Source organism: Hevea brasiliensis, chromosome 14, assembly GCF_030052815.1.
Source record: "Hevea brasiliensis isolate MT/VB/25A 57/8 chromosome 14, ASM3005281v1, whole genome shotgun sequence".
In the NCBI taxonomy this organism is placed as follows: Eukaryota; Viridiplantae; Streptophyta; class Magnoliopsida; order Malpighiales; family Euphorbiaceae; genus Hevea; species Hevea brasiliensis.
In genome coordinates this window covers 29,942,094-29,967,929 of record NC_079506.1, presented here as the reverse complement: position 1 = coordinate 29,967,929, position 25,836 = coordinate 29,942,094, and the positions used below count along the sequence as shown (strand labels likewise).

General features: G+C 29.4%; 1 protein-coding gene across 1 annotated transcript in view; it reads right to left on the bottom strand.

Moving 5' to 3' along the window:
* Nucleotides 1-2,940: 2,940 nt before the first annotated feature.
* LOC110662800 (F-box/FBD/LRR-repeat protein At1g16930) overlaps nucleotides 2,941-25,836 on the bottom strand; it is a 59,739-nt gene continuing 36,843 nt past the window's right edge. The window contains exon 3 of the mRNA XM_058135271.1: nucleotides 2,941-2,992. The gene's annotated coding sequence lies outside the window, so the exon portion shown is untranslated. The remainder of the gene's footprint in view (nucleotides 2,993-25,836) is intronic.

Here is a 25,836-nt window from a genome sequence, read left to right as displayed (position 1 = left end):
GTATTTTTATAGTTGAATTTAAATGTTGATTTGAACTTTATTTATTATTAAACATCTTTCATGATATATATATATATATATATATATATATATATATATATATATATATATATATACCCCTATATTTTTTATATTTATACGTTTCCCCTACGTTTTCGTTTCCTATGTTTTTTAAAATGCCGTTTCCCCGTGTCCGTTTCCGCGTTTCCGTTTCCGTGCTACATAGGTTATCACAGGCGATTCATCAAGGATTATGGGATTCTAGCAGCTCCATTAACTAGCATCTTGAAGAAGAATTCTTTCAAATGGAATGAGACGGCATCAGAATCATTCAAGGCATTGAAACAAGCCCTCTCCTCAATGCTAGTCCTCCAATTACCAGACTTTAATGTGAAATTTGTGTTGGAATGTGATGCTTCATGTGGAGGGATCAGCGCAGTGCTATAACAGCATAGTCAACCCTCTAGCCTTCTTCAGTCGAAAATTGGCTACATTTGAAATTAACAGCCTATGAAAAGGAGTTAATTAGGTTGGCTAAGGCTGCGCGTTACTGGTGACCTTACTTGTGAGGTAGCTCATTCTTGATTCGGACTGATCATTTCAGCCTTAAGTATTTATGACTGACTACTTCACCATAACAACACTGGATCAGTAAGTTGATGGGCTTTGATATCAGAGTAGAATACGGAGCAGGTAGTTTAAATAAAGTAGCAGATGCACTATCATGAAGGGAAGATGAAACAGGCCTGTTATGTCCCATCTCTCAACCAATTCTCTCCCTCTTTGCTTTGGTCAAGGCTGAAATAGAAGAAACATGGGAACTCTGAGACTTAAGGGACCAAATTCTTCAAGGAATACTAACAGCACCATGGGCTTTTCATGATGGGTTAATTCTCTTTCACCAGCGAGTTTTTCTTCTTCCCACGTCTCCCTTAATAAGCTTGATGATTACTAGCATTCCTAATGCCGCACATGAAGGCATCCAAAAAGACTTCACAACGAATTCGAAGGGATTTCTATTGGAAGAAATGAAAACAATGATTGAGAACTTTGTTACCACCTACCTTGTTTGCTAAAAGAACAAAGCTGAGCACTTGAATTCAGCAGGTCTTCTTCAGCCACTTGATATTCCTTAATAAGTATGGTCAACAATTTCCATGTACTTTGTTGATGGCTTACCAAAATCAAATAGCAAAACTTCTTTCTTAGTGGGTGGTGGATCAGTTTTCTAAATTCGCTCATTTTATAGCACTTCCTTATCCCTATAATGCCGTGAGTATTGCATATGTTTTTTTCAGCATATTTTCAAGTTGCATTGATGACCAGAATTGATGGTTTCAGATCGGGATGCGATTTTTACAAGCCATTTTTGGCGTGAGCTATTTCGCCTATGTGGGACAACTCTAGCTTTTTCCTATGCCTATCATTTGTAGTCAGAGGCCAAACAAAAGTGGTCAGCTGAACCATTGACATGTACCTTCGTTGTTTGGTGGGTGACAAACTTGAGATGTGGGTGCAATGGCTTCCTTGGGTCAAATACTGCTACAACACTTCCACACGTCCCTCAAAAATCCCCATTCCAAGTAGTTTATTGCAAACCTCCACCATGCCTACTGTCCTATGCTGGTGGTTCATCCCGAGTTAATGCTGTTGATAAAGCCTTAATGGAACGGGATCAAACGTTGACTAAAAACATCGTTTGGAGCAAGTGCAACATCGCATGAAGCAATATTATGACAAAGGACATTGTGACATTGTTTTCCAACCTGGTGATTTTGTTTGGTTGAAGCTCCATCCTTACTGACAAAGGTCCCTAGCTGGTAGCAAACAGTCCGAGTTGGTCCTTAAATTCTTTGGCCCATTTGAGGTCCTTAAATGCCGTGGGCAGGTAGCTTATCAGCTTGATTTGCTAGTTCAGAGCGAGCTCCATAATGTATTTCATATTTCTTTACTTAAACAATTTAAAGGTGAACCTCCCTCCAGCATTCCCGCGTTGCCCTCGTTAGCTAAAGGTAAAGTGGTACCTACTCCCTTGAAAATATTGCGTTCATGTCTTAATCATGGTGTTCCGGAGATATTAGTGTAGCGTGTAGGCCTGCCTAATTTAGATGCAACGTGGGAACCTAATTTGGAATTCAATACTGCTTATCTTGAATTCGAGCTTGAGGACACGCTCGTTCCCTAGGAGAGGGGAATTAGGCAATGATAGAGGCAGTTGCAGCTTTTATTAGGATTGCTTTTATTTCTGATATAGTTTTATGTATTCCTAATTAGTAAAGACTCCTATTAGCATTATAATTTCTTTAAGCTGTAGCAATCCCTCTATATAAATCGAGTATTATATTAATAAAACAAGCAGAATATTTATCATTCAATTCTTGAGATTGGTAGCTCTCTCGTTCAATTGAGTTTCGAGGTTGGTAGGTTCCCTCCAATGAATCTACAAACACCATCACCATAGGTTCCTCGAGGAGGGAAAGAAACAATAACAAGGGGAAGTCTTCCATACCCGAGGAAGAATTATCCTGTTCATAGGCACGTGACGAGATCCTTGACACGGGAATACAACACTTTCTTATTCCTTTAGCTATACCCAGCTCTCCTATTTATAACCGCTTTCCACATGCATCTCATGCTAGCCAGCTGCTTTTCCAATTTGGTTAGTTATTCTAGAGGGTGTTGCCATGTCATCCACTCCAGCATTCTTGAATTTTCTCCTGGTATAAACTCTATGCTACTGGACCTGTAACAATTACTATTACCATTGCGCAGTTGAGCGAATGATTACTATAGCACATTAGTTTCTCGAGGCTAATAAAAATAATAGACCTTAGTTTATAAATAGCTTCAAAACTTTGGCTAATAACCATTACCATTATAGTTACACACATTACTACAGTAGATCAGTTTCAAATGGCTAAACTAACCATTAGACAACTTCAAGTCTTCAACTGTTGTAGAACTTTGTAAGCAACTTCACATCACACCCAGGCTTCAATGGAAAAGAAAATTCAATATTACATAAGCTTGTGAATTAAAAAAAAAAATCTCCAAATTTATTTTCACTATCATAGATAGGCATATTATGCTTGAAATCAGCATTTTCCACAGCTGTCCAACATAAGCTTCAAAATAATTGTATTTTCAAAAATAGCCTATAAAAACTCAGTTACAACGACAAACATATAACTACTACACTTATTTTTAAATAAAATGGAAAGGAAAGATTTCCACAATACGACAACTCTACTTATTCTTTCTTCTAGTAAAAAGGAAGCTATCCTTTTTACCACATAGTAAAATAGAATGGAGAACAATTTCAAATCTGCAAAGATAACCCACTAGAAAAAAGCAACAGCCAAGCATGACTAATGGAGTGTCCCAGATAAGCAGAGACTCGTTGGAAAAATATACTTCTCTTTAAAAGATAAAAAAAAAAAAGGTGGATTTATTTCAACTCTCAAAACCATATGTTCACAATGTCCACGATAGTGGTTAGACTAAAAGAGAAGTGAAGATGCTGTAATTCACCTCATTCATGAACGACTCCTTGTACTCTTATAACTAGCAGTGTTTGAGGTTGTGCAATGTGAATGGTCCCGGTAGACTGGATTATTGAGGCAGTAGAGAATAAAGAAATGCTGGCTTGACCCCTATTTGTGAGGTGAATGGTTAAGGTAAACCATAATCCATTAAGTCAATTATTTTTACAGAATAATTCACCCATAGAGCAACCATAGTTTAGGAGGGATAGGAAAAAGAAAAAAAAAAAAAAAAGAAAGGAAAGGCAAGCAGCCATATTATGTCAATATATTTCTCTTCTCAGAAATAAGACAATATGGTCAAAATACGAGACTAAATGCAGCTCAAAAGTCTTAGGAACAAAATTCAACTTGCAAGTGGACTTGGGAATCACTAATCAATTGTATCACAATTCACTCGAGTCTCTAGTATTCAAGAAAGATACAAATGTTCATGCTCGGCAAATAAAATTTTCACCTTAAAATCAAAAGCATAAAGTTAGGATGAAAATATGTTAATAAAATAACACAAAACTTTCATAAAAATATGATTGAATAAAAAAATATTTTATAAATTAATAAATAATTTTTATATAATTAATTAAAATGATATTAAAATTAATTTTAATTTAAATAATTAAATATAATATTTATAATACCATGATAATATAATATAATATATAAAAATCAATAAAAATTTATTTAAAAAAATTAAATCACGAGTTTCTAGAACGAATGTAATAACGTACAACATACTTTTTGCAAAAAAACTAGATACATAAATATCTAATTCCTACCCTAAATCAAAATTAATTTTATTAAAATATTTAATCTATAAATAATTATAAGTTTCAAATTTTATTTTTTTATATTTTGCACAAAAATTTTAAATTATATTATCTATCTATTTATAATCCATTTATAATTTATTTATTTATCTATATTATATAAGAACTGATAAAAATATTCTTAATCTTTATATTATTTATAGTATTAAAAACTATTGATTAAAAATATTTACAAAAACCAATATATAATAAAATTATATATACAAAATCCTAATTTAAATGAAATTATATTAATGTAAATAATTAATTTAAATTATATAAAATATTATTAATATAATATATTAAATACCTCTGTTAAATATTGTATATTATATATTGTCTAGGTTAGTTAACATAGACATTGAAAAAAAAAAGTTAGCTGCTTTTGAAGTTTTATTTTTAATATTTTGTTATTGATTAATGGGTGATAATGTTTAATTTTTTAGACATGCGTAAGAAATAATAATTAAAAAAAAAGTGTGATTTTAATATGATATAATAATATTATTATATTAATAATGTGATACTTTTAATTTTTAAATTAAGTTTTAATATATTTTATTAGAAATTAAATTTATTTAATTTCATGTACTATTAACGTAAAATAAATAGCGTGTATTATGAATTATTAATGGAAAAAAATTAATAATTAAATGACGATAATCCTTTGCAATAACATTATCAATAAAAAAGATATATAATATAACAGATTTTTTTTTAGAATATATATATATATATATATATATATATATAACATTGACTTTGTAAAAAATATCCTTCATTTTTTAAATTAATTACAATTATATGTTTATTATTTAAATTATTAAAAATTCTTAATTCTATTTATATTTAATTTCAATTAAATATAAAATTTTATAAGAAATAATTAATTAAAATAAAAATTTAATAAATAAAAAATAGAAATATAATTAATCTATAAAATATATAAATATGATGGCAAACTTTTGAACTTATTAAAATATCTTTATAAATTTATATTATTTATAAAATATATTAATTAATATAAATAAGCTTTGCCAAAAAATCTCTTCATTTTTTAAATTAATTGTTATTATGTTTTATTATTTAAATTAATTTTAATATTTACATAAATTTAAAATTCTTAATTTTAAATTTATTTATATACATTTAAAATTTTTAATTTTAAAGCTTCTATAAATTTAAAATTTATAATTTTACTTATACTTAACTTCAATTAAATATAAAATTTTATAAAAAGTAATTAATTAAAATAAAAAATTAATAAGTTAAAAACAAAAAATACAATTAATTTATATTTATAATATATATAAATATATGAACTAAATAAAATATATTTATAAATTTATATTATTTATAAAAAATAATTAATATAAATTAAAATTTTATTATAAATCCTATTTTAAAAATACTTACATAGTCAAAAATTCAAAACGAAGTCAAATAAGCATTTTAAGAAAACACTTTTAAAATACTATTTAATTAATTAAGTTATAATAGTAGAAGTTACTCTTAGAATATTTTTAGATTTTTAAAAATAATAAAAATGAGAAAAAGAAGCGAGCAGAAAAAAAGAAAAAAAAAATTAACTACTTGAGAGCAAGGGTGGAGCCACGTCCACCACTGTAGGGTCAATGACCCACTCATTTTTTAAAAATTTTTTTTAGAAAATATTTTATATGTATTGAAGACTCAACTTTTCAATTGAGCCTGGCTTTTGAAGATAAATGGTTAATAATATTTTTTTTTAATCGAAAATAGTTAATAATTGACTTAATTTTTTTTCTGGATTATCCGCATCGTTATTGTTTAGGAATTTGTCCCATAAAAAAACTCGACAACAATTAAAGTGGATGAAAGAAATTTTTTCAAAATAAAAGTTTTCTTTCACGGAAATTGCAATGCGATTATATTCAAGAAGAAATAATTTCTTCATTCTTTACGATTTTTTGAGTTGATTTTTTTTTTTAAAAGCAAGATATAAATTAAAAAAAATTACCGAAGAAAATTATAAATTTAATATTATAGTAAGAATTTATTATTTTATAAAAATATTTTTTTTCAATTCAATTACTGTTATATATTAAATTTACATGTATTATTATTATTTTTTTCTTAATAAATAATTTATTATTATGTAAAATATTTTTCTTTAAATCGAGTGAAGCAAAAAGTTTTAATCCCACTAACTCAACTTTCTGGCTCCGCTCTTGCTTAAGAGTATTTTTATACGATTATTATGAAATAACTAAAAATGCATGATTAAATTTATATTTATATTTTAATTAATAATGTATTTATAACATGCATAATATAATCTATAATTTTAAAAAATAAAAATACTTATTAAGTATAATTAGAATTTTAAATAAGTTTTAAAATTATTTGTATTAAATAATATGATAATATAAAATTTCAAGATATCAATGTATAGAAAATGAAAAAATTATAATGATAACATAATAACTAACAAAAACACATTTAAAAAATTATTCAATTTTTTAATTTTATAAATAATTTTTTTTACATTAATTTAGCTATGCAATTTCATCATGCAATATTACATTATTTTAAATTATGAAAAATTAATATTAAATATATGCAAATTAAACTTATTTTTTCAAAATGTAAAATAACAGAGTTTGAATGAATTTAATTTAAAGAGCTAATTTGCATTTATTATTAATTTATTTTAGTTTTTAAATATCTTCACCTTTTATATTTTTAAAACTTATTATTATATTTTTTTATGATATTACATTTAAGTTTATAATTAAGTTAATATTATATGTTAATAATATAATCAAATAAAAAAATAATAGTTATTAAATTGATAAATATTTTTATTTATATAATTAATGAAAATGACATTAAATTTAATATTTTAATTTAAATAATTAAATATAATATTTATAGTGCTATGATAATATTATATCATATATAAAAAATAATAGAAAATTATGTAAAAAAAATAAATCACTAGTTTGTATAACAAATATAATAATGTGAAAAGCATATATATATATATATATATATATATATATATATATATATATGAGGAAAAAGAAACATTGTGTTGTCCAAAATTCTTTTTATTATTTATATCTTCATTATTTATATTATTTATAAAAATACCAATAAAAATATAACTATAGTGACATACATGAATTTGTTGCTAATAACATAAACATCGAGAATGCATTTGTCGCTAATTCATATAAACTGGTTGCTAATAATTTTTAGTGGCAACAAAATCATCGCTAATATATTTCACAATAAGAGGCTTATTCATATTAATATGTTGCTAATAGGTTTTGAAAATTCATAAAAACTATTACTAATAACTTTTAGCGATAGTAAACCCGTCACCAATACATTTCACTAATTCATAAAAAGCCCTTGCTAATGACTTCTGGCCATAACAAACTTGTCACTAACACTTTTAGTAATCAGAGATTCATACATTCTAATTCGTTGCTAATGTATTTAGCGATAATTTATCTATTGTTATATCTATAAATAACTTTAATTTCTAAATAGAACTATAATTAATATAAATTTAAATTTAAATTTTAATAGTAATTTTACTTATACCAAAAATTTTATTATAATTTCTAATTTTGTAATTTTATAATCACAATTCTATTAGTATTATTAATTCATTAAAATTTATTTCATTTATTATAATAAAATTAATACAAAAATTTTAAACACCAAATCTCATTTTCACTAAATTATTTTTTAGTTATTCTAAATATTTACAAACTTATAAAATATATAAATCACCTACTTAGACCCCACTAAAATAATCTTGTTTATTTGACTAATACTTTAAAAATTAATTTTTTTAATAAATTTATACTTGATGAACTTCATCCTAAACATCTATTATTTAAATATTTTAAAATAAATAATAAAACCTTAATAATAAAAATATATTTACTAAAACTCTAAATGACACAATTCTCTCTGTCTCTCTTTTTTCCCTCACTAACTCTTCATTTTATAAGTTTTATCTATTCTTCCTCTCATGTTCTCATCACAATTTTTTTCTCCTTTTTCATCTCATTTTTTTTTAATTCTTTACTAATAAGAATTGTACTTTCTCTTTTTATTTTTATTTCAATATAATTAGTGGACAAATTCAATTTCATAAGATAAATTTTATTTTTTATTTTATAATTCATATTCTATTTTTATTATTCAAGTGTATTTTAATTATAGATAAACTTAATTTATTTAATTTTACTGTCAATTGACAAATTGAGATTTATGGATTTTTCTACAATAAGGAAGACTCAGAAAGTAAACAAAACAATTTTATCTAATCTTATATTGTTTTAGTATTTTATTTTATAATTAGTAGATTATTAATTATTCTACTCAATTATTCTTATAATATACATTATTATATTAAGTAGATAGTTTATTTTTATGTCAGTTAATGAATGAGTTCAATGCAAAACAAAAAAAAAAAATACATGTTGAGTTTTTGAAAAAGTTTGAATCATTTTGATAAAAATCAGTTTGATCTATTTTACAGAGAAGGTTTATGGTTTGAGTCCATAAAGCCCTAAAAAAAATTAAAAATAAATAAAATAATAATAAAATATAATTAATAATATGTAAATACAGATAGTTTATTATTGTATATAAGATTTTTTTCTCTAAATTGGATGCTATAAAACCTTGCTTATCTATGCTTTAGTATAAATTCAATATGTGAATAATTTTATATTAATTAATTATAATGATATACCCCTATTAAAACATAATTATAACTTCAATGAATTAAGAAGTAATTAGAAAAACTCTCAATTAAGTAAATTGAATTTTAAATCATATGTGAAATAGCAAAAAACTGTTAACAATTAATTTTATAAAAAATAATTATAATATTAAAATTATATATCTATTTTAATTATAATTGCTATTAAAATTTATAAAATTTCTCATTTACAAAATTTATAAAAAGTTTAGTTGTTTGAAGAAAAATTAACAAATTTTCTAAATGTTATAAATCACTAAAATAAATAATTAGTTTTGCAAACGATTGAAATCAATTGTTATTAGAAACTGATTTTGATTTTTTTAGTAAAATAATTTATTTTTAAAAATTTAGCAACCGATTCAAGAATCAATTGCTAAATCGGTTGCTAATAACAACCGATTTATAATTAGATGGTAAATTAGTTGATAAATAATATTAGAAAAAACTTGCACATACGATTAGCAACCGATTTTATAATTGGTTGCTATTAGTAACCGATTAAGAAATCAATTGCTAAAATTGGTTGCTAAAGAGTTATTTTAATTAGTCTAAAATTTAGTAATCAATTTGTAATAGGTTACAAAAATTAATTGCTATTAGTAACCAATTTACATCAGTTACAAAAATTAGTTGCTAATAACAATCGATTTGCAAATCGATTGTAATAGCAACTGATTTTTTCAACTGATTATCGATTGCTAAATTTCCCCAAAAAAAAATTTCACTCAATTTTTTGTTTATTTTATATTTGGAACCAATTTGCGAATTGGTTGCTAATAATAACTGATTTTTATAATCGAATGAAATCGGTTGCTATTAGTAGTTAATTTTGCAATTAATAGGGAATTGATTGTAAAATTTTTCCCCAAAAATTCTCGCCTAAATTTTTGTTTTATTTTTTTATTTACAATCGATTTGCGAATCAATTGTTGACATCAATTGATTATTGCGAATCGGTCGCAAAAATTTTCACCCAAAATTTCTTGCCTAATTTTTTTAAAAAAATTAGCAACCGACAATCAATTACTAAAATCGGTTGTTAATTCACTTATATAAATTACTGCTCATTTTCTTTCTCTCTTTCTTCTCTTTTCTCTATCATTCTTTTTTTTTTTTCATCTATTTTATTCATCATCTTTTTATTTTTAATGTATTTTCATCATCTTTTTCTTCCTCATTTTTCTTTTTCATCAACTTTTTCTTACTCATCTTTTTTCTTCTTCACCTTTTTCTTTCTCATTTTTCTTCCTTATCTTTCTCATCTAATTTATTCTTATCTTCTTTTTCTTTCTTATATTTTTTATTTAATTTGTTTTTTATTATAATATATTTTTTGTTCATATATTTTTTATTATTAAATTATTTATAGTAGTAATTTTTAGTACTAAATAATTTTTTTCTTAATTTTTTGTTATAATATATATATATGTCAATTTTTTACTAACTTGTCTTACAAACATATAGATAACTACTGAAGGAAAGAGCATAAAATTAAGGAGCCTGTTTACGTATTTGTTCTTTTATAACTAAGATAACAAGGTTTAAGGTTTTCCAATATGTTAAGGACATTAAGCAGTCCTTTTCTTGTCATGATTATAAAATTCACTTGCACTTTCTTATCTATTCAAATGTTCAGCCCATATTATAATATGAACTCATACTTTTGTCTATATTCAAATATTCAGTCTTTTTTGTAAATATTATATTTGAAATGATTTTTTGCTCATTCCAATTCTCCCCCTCGTGATCTGCATTTTTCATAAATAATATAGATAAAAAATAATCAATAAAGAATAGCTAGCAAGGTGGTGAACACAAGAAAATTTTACAGTGCTGTTATTAGACATTGTTGGGAATGATTGCCAATTTATAATGCATAAACTTTTCTTGAAAGGATAAAAAAGGTCCTGCAATTCACCTTGTTCATGAAGGACACTTTGTACTCTTATAACTAGCAGTGTTTGAGGTTGTGCAGTGTAAATGGCCAAACGAACTAGATCATTGAGGCACTAGAGAAAAAAGAAATGTTTGCTTGACCACTATTTGTAAGGTGAATGGGTAAGACCGAGAGCAACCATAGGATAGGAGGGATGAAGTAGAGTCAATTGTTCTCATGAAATAATTCACCCATAAAGCAACCATACTATAGGGGGGAAGGGAAAAGCAAGCAGCACATATTCACCATGGAGCAGCAACAATGTCAATATATTTCTCTTGTCGGAAATACGACAATGGTCAACATAGGAGACTAAATGGTGCTCGACCGTACTAGGAACAAAATTCAATTTGCAAGAAGACTTGGGAATCGCAAATCAATTGATTTGCTTCAGTCTCTAGTATTCAAGAAAGATACAAACGTTCATGTACAATAAAAGTTCAGCTTAGAATCACAAAAGCATAAAGTTAGGATGCAAAAGTGTTGTTGTTGTTGTTCTCTCTCTCTTCTTCTTCTTCTTCTTTTTTTTTTTTTTTAAGTTAAAAAAGGAGGTTTTCAAAATCTTCAAAATAGGGGTTATAAAAAAACAAAAAGAAGCATAGGTAGACGTCATCACAATCCACCTTGTTCTTGAAAGACTATTGTACTTTTAAAATTTAAAGTGTTGGAGGTTGTAGAATGATAGAGTTTATCTTATCCGTGAAGTCTATCTCATCTATACATGTATTGTAACTTATAGTTACAGTTTGTAACATATAGTTATCAATGTTGTAATTGCTTATAGTTATCCTGTATTGATTTTTAGCTGATGGTGTCTTATCCTCTGGAAACTCTTCCTTAAGTACTCCAGGTGGTCATCTGCTTTTTTGGATTTTACCACTATGTCATCGATGTACACCTCCATGAAGTGTCCAAGCATGTTGTGAAAAATAGCGTTCATTGCTCTCTAGTATGTAGCAAGCATTTTTTAACCCAAAGGGCATGATCAGCCATTCAAATGTTTCAATGGAACCAGCATATCTAAGGCAGTCTTGGACACATCCTCTGGTGTGATGAAGATTTGATTATAGCCAAAAAAACTTTCAAAGAAGGACAATAGTTCATTTTTAGTAGCAGCATCAACCAACATGTCTGTTGTTGGAATTATGTATATGTCCTTTGGGGTTACAACATTCAGATCCTTGGAATCAATACACATAGGCAACTTTCCATTTTTCTTAACAATCAGTTCAATATTAGAAAGCCATTGACTATACCTAATTAGTTTGATAGAACTTGCTTTTAACAATTTCTCAATTTCCTCCTTCACCTTCAGGACTACCTCCCTTGACATCTTTCTGGGTGTTTATCGATAGGGGAGGTAATCTGGCTTAATGGGCAATTTATGTTCAACCAAGCTCCTCTGTAAGCCCAGCATCTCATCATAATTCCATGCGAAGCAATCCTTATACTTATACAATAGTGAAATTATTTTTTTGTTTCAAATTACTCCTTAACAAAGAATTGATACAAGTTACCCGAGGTTCCTCGAGGGAGTCGAGATTGACCTCCTTTAGAGGGTCTTACACCCTAGTTAGTACGTCATCTAGTTTTGCAAGTGTAGATTCTAGGTCCTGAAGTTATATCTCCTTTAGGCCATTATCTTTTAGTTCCTCTTCATAAATGACCTCAGCACATTCTATTTTCCAGAATTCTTTCTATTTCTATCTTGTCAAGGAATTGTTGCATTTGAATTTTGGATATGGCAGCTGAAACTACTGCCATTTCCCTTTGTGCATATTTGTCACTCATCATGGAGCTCCTTTGCAATGGGCTTCACCCTTGACCATTTGTAAGGAACGATTGCAAGCGTGGTGTTCATTTCTTTTGTTGAATCTCTCATTTCTACCTTCTGTATCCCTTTTCCAGGAATAGTGAATCTAATTGTCATGCCAGACGTTGCATAGAGGACATGACTTCTATCAGGGTAGTTGCATGCTACTACCCCCTGAGCCTTTTGGTGAGGTTTCTTCTTCAAAAAGTGAGCTGTAAATGGCTTGGCATTTACCCACATGACTTTTACATCATTCATTTTCCAAAATAATAGAAACTGGTGAAGTGATGACAAAACACACTAATTTACATGTATCCAGTCTCTTCCTAAAAGTGCTTTATAATTTGCAGTGGAATAAACCACAAAGAAAGCAATGGTGGAAAACTTACTATCCACATTTACCTCTATTGAAAGGACTTCGAGAATCTTAGATACCTCTCCAGTGAATGCAAACACAGAGACATCAGTGGTAATGAGGTCCTGCTCTGACTTCCCCAGTGTTAACAACATTCTGAGCGGCGTTATGTTTACTGCCAACCCATTATTAAGGAGTACCTTGGAGGTGGATCAACCATTAAGATGGATCATGGTACATAGGGGCCACAAATGTTTAGTCATTCGCTCTAATGGTTTGTCAATCACAATTTTCTTTGGCTCCCCTAGTTTAGTGTACTAGATAGTAACCCCACTACATACCTTAGCATCGAAAGGATCTATTATTTTCTGTGTTTCCTCAGGTGCTTATACCACTGCCTTCTGAAAAGCAGTAATAGAATTAAGCAAACAACATCACAATTAGTAATTAAAGCTTTACTTTTAACAATTTCTCAATTTCCTCCTTCACCTTTAGGACTACCTCCCTTGACATCTTTCTAGGTGCTTATCGATAGGGGAGGTAATTTGGCTTAATGGGCAATTTATGTTCAACCAAGCTCCTCTATAAGCCCAGCATCTCATCATAATTCCATGTGAAGCAATCCTTATACTTATACAACAGTGAAATTATTTTTTTGTTTCAAATTACTCCTTAACAAAGAACTGATACAAGTTAACCGAGGCTCCTCGAGGGAGTCGAGATTGACCTCCTTTAGAGGGTCTTACACCCTAGTTAGTACGTCATCTAGTTTTGCAAGTGTAGATTCTAGGTCCTGAAGTTATATCTCCTTTAGGCCATTCTCTTTTAGTTCCTCTTCATAAATGACCTCAGCACATTCTATTTTCCAGAATTCTTTCTGTTTCTATCTTGTCAAGGAATTGCTGCATTAGAATTTTGGATATGGCAGCTGAAACTACTGCCATTTCCCTTTGTGCATATTTGTCACTCATCATGGAGCTCCTTTGCAATGGGCTTCACCCTCGACCATTTGTAAGGAACGATTGCAAGCATGGTGTTCATTTCTTTTGTTAAATCTCTCATTTCTACCTTCTGTATCCCTTTTCCAGGAATAGTGAATCTGATTGTCATGCCAGACGTTGCACAGAGGACATGACTTTTATCAGGGAAGTTGCATGCTACTACCCCCTGAGCCTTTTGGTGAGGTTTTTTCTTCAAAAAGTGAGCTGTAAATGGCTTGGCATCTACCCACATGACTTTTACATCATTCCTTTTCCAAAATAATAGAAACTGGTGAAGTGATGACAAAACACACTAATTTACGTGTATCCAGTCTCTTCCTAAAAGTGCTTTATAATTTGCAGTGGAATAAACCACAAAGAAAGCGATGGTGGAAAACTTACTATCCACAGTTACCTCTATTGAAAGGACTCCGAGAGTCTTAGATACCTCTCCAGTGAATGCAAACCCAGAGACATCAGTGGTAATGAGGTCCTCCTCTGACTTCCCCTGTGTTAACAACATTCTGAGCGACATTATATTTACTGCCAACCCATTGTTAAGGAGTACCTTGGAGGTGCATCAACCATTAAGAAGGATCATGGTATATAGGGGCCGTAAATGTTTAGTCATTCACTCTAATGGTTTGTCAATCACAATTTTCTTTGGCTCCCCTAGTTTAGTGTATTAGATAGTAACCCCACTACATACCTTAGCATCGAAAGGATCTATTATTTTCTGTGTTTCCTCAGGTGCTTATACCACTGCCTTCTGAAAAGCAGTAATAGAATTAAGCAAACAACATCACAATTAGTAATTAAAGCTTTACTTTCCTTCTTTCGAGCAAGTCTTCTCTGAACTCCCCACTGATTCTGAGTCTTCAATCACTTTCTTGTTGAACTTGTTTTTTTGCACAGGTTGATCTTTCTATTCTTCTTTCCACAACCTTTTGCCTCTAGAGCCTTCTCTTTTGTGTTTGAGTTAATGGTTATGGAAATTTAGGGTGGTGCACTTGTTGCCACGATTTGTTCTGCTTGACCAAAGGTAGTGCCACAAGCCTAGTTTGGCTCCTCTGAAACTTCACTAAAGATTCCACAGGTGCAACAGGTTCAACCTTCCTTAGAAAATGGCCTAGATAGTGTCCAGTTCCCCTGTTGGGCTTATTGTAGGATCCTCTATATGCCTCCCTGGGACTCCTTCTGAGTGGTGTGACATATCACGCCTGCCTCTTAAGCAGCCTCTTAGGAATTTTAAAGAGAGCTCCATAAGTTGAAAACCCCCGAGGCAGGGCTTTGGATTTTCTATTCACCTCAGTTTGGACTTGTAACTTCCTTAATTCATTGATGACTCCTCAAAGATCCACAATGGTTATGCTGGTAGATGCCACCGGAGGAAAAAGTGTTAGTAGTATGCCCTAGAGTATATCATTTAGTATGTATCTTGTGCATATTTTATTAATAAAAGACAATTTTACTTTTTCGTTTACATAATATATTTATGTGTAATAGAAAAGGTCCATTAATATTTTGTTAGAAATTCTATTCTTAAGTTGTTAAGAATATAAATGACAGTATTTCTAGCACAAAGTATCATAAATTGGTTCACAATCGAGGATACTTCACACAAGACATGACTTATCCAAAAAGATTGTATTCATGTTTATTCCCAAGGTATTTATATGAGATATAAATAAGATGAAATGGTAAGTCTCATGCCACATAACAAACATGATAGGCACTTATACATGATAAGTAGGCCGAACCAGTGACGTATATGATAAGCACATGGAGTTTACTCTTGTCAATGCATTGTCATATATCATATCAGCGCATATAATCTTTAGACATGAGATAACACAGTTATCTTGCATATAGGTGGTTTGAGTTTGATACTGCTTTCATACTTATACTGTGTATGGGTATATGGGCATGTGTTGGCTCCTACTAGTTATATATGGAGATAGGTGTTGATCAAGATTGAATCTGTTACCCTAAGTAAATAAGGATAAAATCCTATGTTCATTTAATTATTTTTAATGTTTTAAGTTCCTGGCCAAGACAAACAGATTTAGTCAGAAAAGTGTTTTTGATAAGAAAATCTAATTAATCAAGAATTGGAATTAAAAGAGAACATAATATTCATAGCAAATGAGGTTTGACATAAACCATGACTCCAGCTCGAATTGGGATTTTGTAACAGAGAGATTCTAGTGCATGGTAACATATGATTAAAGGTTCATTTAAGGTATTCCTTGTTACTGATTTGGTGGCCATGGCGCGCTATGCTAGGTGTCAACTATGGTCAATGAGATGCCTAAAATGATTTAGAGAAATCATTTATGCTAAGAAAGAGTTTTGATGATATTAAGAGTTAATATCATATCTCATTACTAATTAGTGATGAGCCTAGTGAGTCACACACATACACCAGATAATCACCTAGTAAAATATGATTTAATTGATTAATTAAAGAGTTTAATTGATTAATTAAATATGTTTGATTTGTAATAAGATTGCAAAGTCCCTAGCATGACTTGAAACTAAATCTGGGTTATTGGATGTATAGTATAAGTTAAATTTATATTTAAAGTGTTTAAATATGAATTTAATTGTTAGAAATTAATTAATAAAGATTAATTAATTAATTTATATTTGATATAAATTGATTTGAAGAGGAGTGAAGAGGAGAAATAATGATTTTGGGTTGAAAACTCAAAATTACAACATAAGAGTAATTTGGTCATTTCATATGGTGACATGTGGCGCCATGAGATGGTGACACATGGCATCATATAAGCTTGCCATTTGTCTTCCTATCATGTAAGATGATCAAAGTTAAGATTAAGTCTAGCTTTGACACTTGCCTTAATGTGATTGAGTCAATTAAAAATAAGATGCAATGAGGTAGTGATGTGGCATAGGATTTAAGTGACTTAATGACCTAATTATATAAAAGGGAAAAGAAAAGAAGAAACATAACACTCTTATTTTCTCTCAAGTGTGGCAGCACACCTCTCTCCCTCTCCTCTTCATCTTATCTCATCAATTCAAAGAGAATTGCCCAAAATCCTTTGAATTAAAATTGCTAGAAATTATTTCTAGTGTCCTATACATACATACTACCTCTCTAAAAGCAAAAACCCAATTTATAATTGGTTAGCAAAGACTTGAGAAGCAAATTAAGGGCTACCCATTGGTGATCTTGGTGTGGACAAGCTAGAGGGATAACACTTGGGGTCCTAGGTGCTTCCTAAAGGTGCCAATTATATCCATAGTGCATCAAAGAGGTTAGTGCTCTAGCTTCTCTTTTAAACTAGGGTTTAAATGAATTAATTTGTTAATTCAAAATCTTGAATGATCAGCATAGATCCTAATACATATTAAAAGTGTTTTAATATGTAATTGAACATTAAAGTTAATTAGGAACATAAGAGATGTGACATGATGCATGTAACCCTGAAAGAAAAAATTTGAAATTTAATGCTCTAATGAACTAATCAACATGCTTACACTCTTTTAAAAAGGTCCTCGTCAATCAACATAGAGTCCTTCTTCTTAGGGAATTTCAGGATCCCCTTATTAATGCAATCTTGGATGACTCCCCTAAAGGCCCAATAATTATTCATGTTATGATTCCATGAATTATGATACTTATAGTAATCTCTCCCTCTCATTTCCTCCTTGGTCAGAAGCTCGTGAATAAACCTTTCTTTTAGCAAGAAATCAAATATCTCCTCAGTCTTACTGGTGTCGAAGGCATACTAAAGAGGTGCAATTGAAGTCATCTAAGTCTTCTTCTAGTGAACCACTTTAGTTGGTAAACCTAGAGCAAGACATACACAGGTACCAATAGTAACCAAATTAGCCACAATAAGTTTATGATTACTTACCTACTCGTAATATGTACCCATAGTCGTCCTCTTCTAGTTTGATTCTTCTATTAACAACACTTCATATTTAATGACTTTAGTAGCCAATTCGTAGAAATCCCTAAACTCTATCCCTTGGAACTTCTTTCAAAGCTTGATGTCCAGCCCCCACTAGGCCATTTTGACACATTCAATTTCAAGCAGCAACACTTTGGACCTATTCCTTATTTTCTTGAATCGTGCAATGAAAACATCTGCTGACTCTATACTCCTCTGAGTCATTCTAGAAAGCTCAACTACACATACTTTGGGTTTAGCTACACAAACTTTGGGTTTAGCCCTAAAGAAATGAGTATGGAATGGCCTCTCCATTTCCTACCAAGAAAAAGTAAAGTTTCTTAAGAGAGTTAAATACTAAGTGAAGGCGGTTCTTATAAATGAATTTGGGAATAGCCTTAATTTGTAACTACTGAAGTTTTCATAATTTGCCAATTCTCCACATTGTATTATGAACCTTGCTACATGCTCCAAAGTTGACTGCCCATCCTCCCGTAAAGAGACACTAAATTCAGGGATACGATAACCTCTCAGTATGGGTTTGCCCTATTATTGGTGTCAAGATATGGCTTATGAAATCTTGGGCAGCTAATTTGCCTAAGGTCTGGCCCATATAACTCTTGAACAGCATCCCTGACTGCTCCATGTTCACCTATGGCACAATTGGGACTACTAGAACCTGAACCATAGGTGCTGGCACTTGGACCCTAGTGTAGTTGGTTGCGAAACCTGCACCACGGAAATGTTGGTTCCTTTATGATTGTTGCATCCCAAGCCAAAGGTTACCTATGGTGTAAACACTTACTGAGGCACTGGAACAATCTGAGAACCTGTAATTGTCTCTGCATTATAACTACTCGGATGAATCGCAGGGTTAGTGTTTCCAATAATTTGCATAGAAGCACCTATTCTGTAGCTAGGGCAGCTAACTTGCATAAGTGTTCTAGGTTGTCCCACCACCTGTTCATCTCTCCTGTGGGGTGGCTGGTACCTTTCTTTAGTCTGAATTCGGCTTCCCTCGACATTGGCTTAGGGAGTTCGTGGTAAGGATTGTCTTTTAATTTCCTTAGTGCTCCTAGATGCCGAATCAGACTCCTCTGGCCTAGGAACCTAGCCATCAAAAAGTAACATAGAAATTAGAATGTTACATTTTATAAAAATAATGCATCCAATTGATGAGATTTCTCCACCCACGAATTAATGCCTTTTATCAAAGTATTCGTGATAGTAGATGTCAGTTTTTCCATATAAAAAACATTACAAATTGCTCCACCCCTTTCTTGAACTAGGTTAGCGGGCAAAGTAAGTACAACCTTTATTGCATATAGAATCTAAACTTCTTCTCCCTGCAATAGTGCCTTTTAAAGTGTTCCACCTTGAGTGGAGCATGCAAGTTTGGATCGATTAAAGTAGAACTTCCCTCCACATCTTGAGACCCGGTGATTTCTTTACTTCTAGTTTTTGGAGGCATGGTGTTGCTTGCAAAAATGATGTTGTTGAACAGTGAAATGAGACTTGCGTTCCCCTAAGCGTGCCAAAAATTATTTGCTAATTTTTGGCGAAGAACAACGATATAGATTGTTGTTTTGACACTGTGTGAGAATTTATCCCATTAGGCGTGCAAAAAATTGTTTGCTTAGAAAACAATTTGGCTAGCTAACAGCTTAGAAATTGCAAGAGTGCCAAATACTGAGTGTATCAGCTGTGCGCTTTTCTGACTTTTCTTAAACGGTTGTGGAAACCTGACTAAACTGAGCGTAGCTTCGTCAAAATCTCACTTTAAATGAACAATTAGAGTAATAAAAAATTGTATTGATCACTAGAAATTTGAGTACAAAGCTTTGAAAATAAATACAAAGTTTGAAAAATAAAAAGATAGATAAAATTAAAGATAAATAGACTGCTGGAGTTTGTTGTTATTGATTGATTGATTTAGTGGGTGATTCTTAAACATTGCAAAGTAGAGCATATTTATAATAGCACTTGAGTGATCATGTGAAGATTTCAGAACTAGTACTTGCTTCATGTTTGCATGTCCAATCTATTCTTGTAACTCCCCAGCACCAGTTTCTTAACCTCTGATAACTTACGCATTATTTGGTAACTTCCTGTAGTTTAACTAACTCCTTATAACTTCCTTTTGATAACCGTAAAAAATAATATCTAATTATTTAATTAAGGCCTCATAATTAAATTAATATAATAAAATTAATTAAATTAATTTCAAAAAAAATTAATTTAATTAATCATGGCCCTAAAATAATTAATGAGTTGATTAAATTATTTTTAGTGCAAACACATGTGATATGTTAATAAACACTATTGATGTCATGAAATACTATTTAATAAATACTCACAGTGCTTTAATGGACCAGTTGCTCACTCATTGAAAAATATAAATATCGTGGGTAAATATCATACGTGGTCACTCAATTTTATGAGTACTTTCTTAGAAATTACTGAACTTTAATTTTTTTCATAAAACTCACTAAATTTGATTTCATAAAAGTTATTGTGATAGGAAATTAAAATTTTCAGATTAACCTGTTGACCTATCAATTATTTTATAAATAAAATTACTTTATTTTATTAATTTATTAAAAAAAAAGGATGCATAAAACACATCTAGCTGCCTCCTTCACCATCAAACCACTACTCTCTCTCTACTTCTTCTCCACGAGTAACCACTAGTTAGATAATTTTATTTGTAAAATAGTTAACGAGTTAATAGATTAGCCACAAAATTTTAAATTTTCGGTCATATTGATTTTTATGAAATCAAATTAAAATTTAGTAAGTTTTATAAAAGAAATTAAAGTTAAATAACTTTTATGAAAATATTTATAAAATTGAATGACCGTCTGTAATAATTACATAAACACCTGTTAAATTTTTTAGAAAATAATTATCAATTGAAAAACATAAATAGGCATTAAAACGTTTGAAAACTCAACATACATATAATAACCATAAATCTTTCCAAAGACCACCGATCAGTTAGCCATAATTGATTTGTCTAACAACAATGTCATCGCCACCTGGTTCGAACTTGATATATATTAATTTAGCCCACCTAATAAATTTTTTTTTTTTTTTTAATTAAATATGCCTCATGTACCCATATTTTTTATGGTCAAAGGTCCAATTAATCCCTCAACTATAAAGGGAGAGCGAGTTTTAACATCTGATCTTTGATTAGATTCAATTTAGCTCCCCATTTATGCGAAATTGAGCATATAAACCCTGATTAGATAACATAAACTCACTTGATGATAATGTCCATATCATGTTATATTACTCAACTCGCAAGATTTGACTGCTTGTCTATTAGCAGAGCCATGATCCATAAGTATAAGGTTTTTTTTTTTTTTAATGTCAAAATTTAGCTATTGTCGTCCTAATTACGTTCGATAGAGAAAATGATTGAAAAAGACCAAAAATCCATCAAGATTTGTATTGGAAAACCAATAAGTTAATTGATACTTTTTCCTTTTTTACTTTACCACTGGACAATTTTATAATTAGATAATGCGTTATTGTCACCTAGCTACAACATGAGTCTTTCAAGTTGGAAGGTTAGGCTTGCACCAATGCAAATTGCATCAAATCTATTTCAATTGGTTAATGAGATCAATAATTAATAGATATGATCAATCTAAACACATTTGAGAATGCAAAGTTCCTCTACTTATTCTTTAATGAATGAAAAAATAAACGAGAGATTCCCCAAAATAACTGCTTTTTTTTCCCTTACAAGGAAACAATCTTTGTTGAACAAACTTTTAGAACATTGAACATTACGGATTTTTCTTACCTAAAACTAGTTTATCGTAGACCCAAGATATAACATTAATGATGTGATTCACCTATTAATGATGTGATTTACCTATTCACATATTTATATTTTGAGTTTATAATGAATCGGACTAAGCAAAAGTTTCTCGAAAACAACACCCACTAAAAAAACCAACAGCCAAGCATGCCTTATTAATGAAATATCCCAGAAAAAAAGAGACCCATTTCGTCCAATATAAAACTTAATCAGCAATCAATTAAGATATCATACATTTTTCTATTTACAACATTGTGCGACTTAAATCTTGGTATTTTAAGTGCTGAACTTAAAAAATCTAATAAAAAGAAAAGACCAAACCTTTTAATAAATTTGTAATTTACTTTAGTGGCTTTTGCGAATTTTGCTAATTAATTTTAATCAAAATTTTAACAATTTCAACCAACATAATATAATGAGTGGTAAAAGTTGATAATTGAGTCTTATTTAGCCAGCTGCATAAAATTAAAAATTCAATATTCAATGAATTAATTTACATCTAATTTTTTTTTGAAATTAATTGATTTAAATCACTAAAATTAAAGCAGTTGGATATTACGACTAATTAGTTGAAACTGGTTGACGTTACCCTAGTATCATTTTGCTTCCCTTCACTTCAACTCCTTCTTAAGCTCCAAAACCCTTTCTTTTGCGGGTATTTTGCTGCTTTCTTCCTTAATTGGAGTTTAATTTGTGGGTTTTAAATTGATATTTCTTGTTTAATTGAATTAGGAGTAGAGTTGTGCAATGACCTATTATGACTGAAATATTGAATTAAACAATTATGATTGAGCTTTTCTATTTGGTTTTTCAGTTTATTCAGTGCAATATATTTCATATATTTTTAGAAAGTTCGATTTTCTATTCAATTTGATAAAAAAAAAAAAAATCAACTGATTTGTGCTTAAATTGTGGGCCTTCTCCAGCCCAGCCTAAAGGATGGTGGTGGCATTTAAAAATAGAAGTCTAGGCGTTTAGGGCATTCTACAAAAAAAACTTAAAAAAGCATGGCTTTCTTCCCCTAACCAAGCTTAGCCCACTCCCTTTCCACATAAAAACTTAAAAACATAAACCTGATTTCTTCTTTCCTTTACCTGCCCTGCTTATGCTGCGCTGCCCCCATAAGAATGGCTCTTGGTTGGTTTATATAAATAATTAATTAAATATAAAAATAATTTTTTATAATAATATTTATAAAATTTTATGTATTATATTTAAATAAATAGAAGGATAAATTTTTATTTAATGCTTGTATTTTGATAGAACTAACTATTTGATCTTTGTATTTTAAAAAAATATACTATTTAATCTTTGTATTTTATTTCGGTTCAATTGTTTAGCCTCTTTTTTAATTTTTATGTTAGCCAATATTGCTTAAACTATTATTTAGTTCTTCTATTTTAGTTAAACTAATTAGTTAGCCTCTACATTTTAGAAAAACACATTAGTTAGCCCTTATAATTTGACTTCGTTAACTATTTAGTCTCATAATTATTTTTTATACTTAAACTACCTTAAACTTCTCCCCCTTATTTCTCTCTTATCTTTTCTTATTTCTCACTCTCTCTCCATATTTCTTCTCCTCTACACCCATATCATCCTCCTCTTTATTCTCTCTTTGTTTTCATCTGATGATAAAAAAGGTACAAGCTGTCCACTTAGTTTTCCTAAATTTCTAAGTAATCAAAGAAAATTATTTACTAGTAAAGAAAACACAAAAATGATATGTAAGAAATTAAAATTTTCAAAAAAAAAAATACAAATTCAGATTTAGTCTTCCCATAGCAAAATTTCTATTTTTATCCAATAATATATTTTGAAAAATAATTTTTTAAAATATTATATTTTTCAAAATATATTGACCAACTAATTAGTTTTTATGAAATAGAGGGACTAAATAGCAATATTTTTTAAAATACGAGATCAATTAATTAGTTTCCTTAAAATATAGAAACTAAATAGTAGTTTGAATAGTATAAATAACATAAAATTTGATGGAGATGCTAAATAGTTTAACATAAGCAAAATACTGAGACTAAATAGTGTATTTTTTAAAATACAAGGACCAAGTAGTTAATTTCATTAAAATATAAAGATTAAATAATAATTTTTCTAAAATAAAATTTAAATATTTATACAATTATTAAATTTTAAAATATAAATTATTAATACAAAATATTTTTCATATAGATTATCAATTAAAATATATATAAATTAAATATGTTTGAGTATTATTTGGGTAGTAATAATTTGGTTTGGGATAGGTTTGAATATGGAAATTTTTCGGGTACCGTACTCATTGTCATCCCTATGCCTCCATTGCCCATTCTCATTCTCTGTAAGCTTCACTGATTCATCCCTCCTCCTCCTCCTAGTTTCCTTGATTTTAAAGACATTCAAATTTCTCATTTCCTTTTTGATTTCCTTGAGCTCAAAGCATTCAGATTTCTCATTCCCTTCCAATTTTCATTGCCCTTGCCATCACCGCCTTGTCTTTTGCTACTGTTGACGCTACATGCAAGCCTCTTGCTGTCATCATTCTTCTTAAGGTAGAAAAAAGCCTTTTCGACTTCATTGTTGTTGCCTCACCTTTATTAAATTTGGATATATGCAACATGGGCTCTTATTCATTTGTTATAGTGATTTTGAGTTTTGCAAATTAAAACTTTTGATTTCTTAGTTTTGAGGAATAATACATATGCAGAGTTCGAGTTAAGTTTGAGTGTTGCATGTTAGATATTAGTTCACCGAGCCTGCTTATATAAATAATTAATTAAATATAAAATTTTTTTAATGATATTTATAAATTTTTAAGATTATATTTTAAATAAATAGAATTTAAATATTTTTATAGAATTATTAAATTATAAAATATAAATTTTTAATAAAATATATTTTTCATACAGATTATAAATTAAAATAAATTAAATTAAATAGATTTGAGTATTATTTAGATAATAATAATAAGGTTTGAGATGGATTCCAATATGGTGATTTTCGTAGTACCTACTAATTGCCATCCCTATGCACCCATTGCTCATTCTTTGTAAGCTTCACTGGTTCAGCTCTCCTTTTCCTTTCCTTCTTAGTTTCCTTGAGTTTAAAGACATTCAGATTTCTCATTTTCTTTCTAATTCCCTTGAGCTCAAAGTCTTTCAAATTTCTCATTCCCTGCCAGTTTTCATTGCCCTTGCCATCATCGCCTTGTCTCTTGCTGCCGTTGATGCTACATAAAAGCCTCTTGCTATCGTCATCTTTGTTAAGGTAGAAGAAAGCCTTTTCGAATTCATTTTTGTGGCCTTTCCTTTCCCCAATTTGGATATTTGCAACATCGGTTTTGATTCTTTTGTTATTGTGATTTTGAGTTTTACAAATAAAAACTTATGATTTCTTAGTTTTGATTCTCTTGAAGATGATGGATAGATTTTCATAAATTATGGATTTTGATTTTGTAACAGATAAATTGTATAGACAATACTCAATTTAGAGGATATAACAATAAGGTATCTAAATTTTAATTTATAACACAAAACCTTTTAATTTTTAATTTAAGTAATATAAAACTCCATAGTGAACTTTAATATTTTGTTTCTAATTAAGTTATTTATGCTGATGTAGCATTTATCAAATTAAAAAAAATTTATCTTCACGGATTGATAGTTTCGAGTAAATAGATATTGGATTATTGAAGTGTCGATCTGTGCAATTTGGATAAGAACAAGGGATAGAATCTAGAGAGAAATTAATTATAAAATATTTAATTAATTAAAACTTTTTCCTATAAGTGTCAAATTAATAAAAAAATATAAATTTTTAATTTGACAAATGTCTCACCAAACAAAAATAACTTAAAAATTAGTTACTGAAGTTCACAAAAT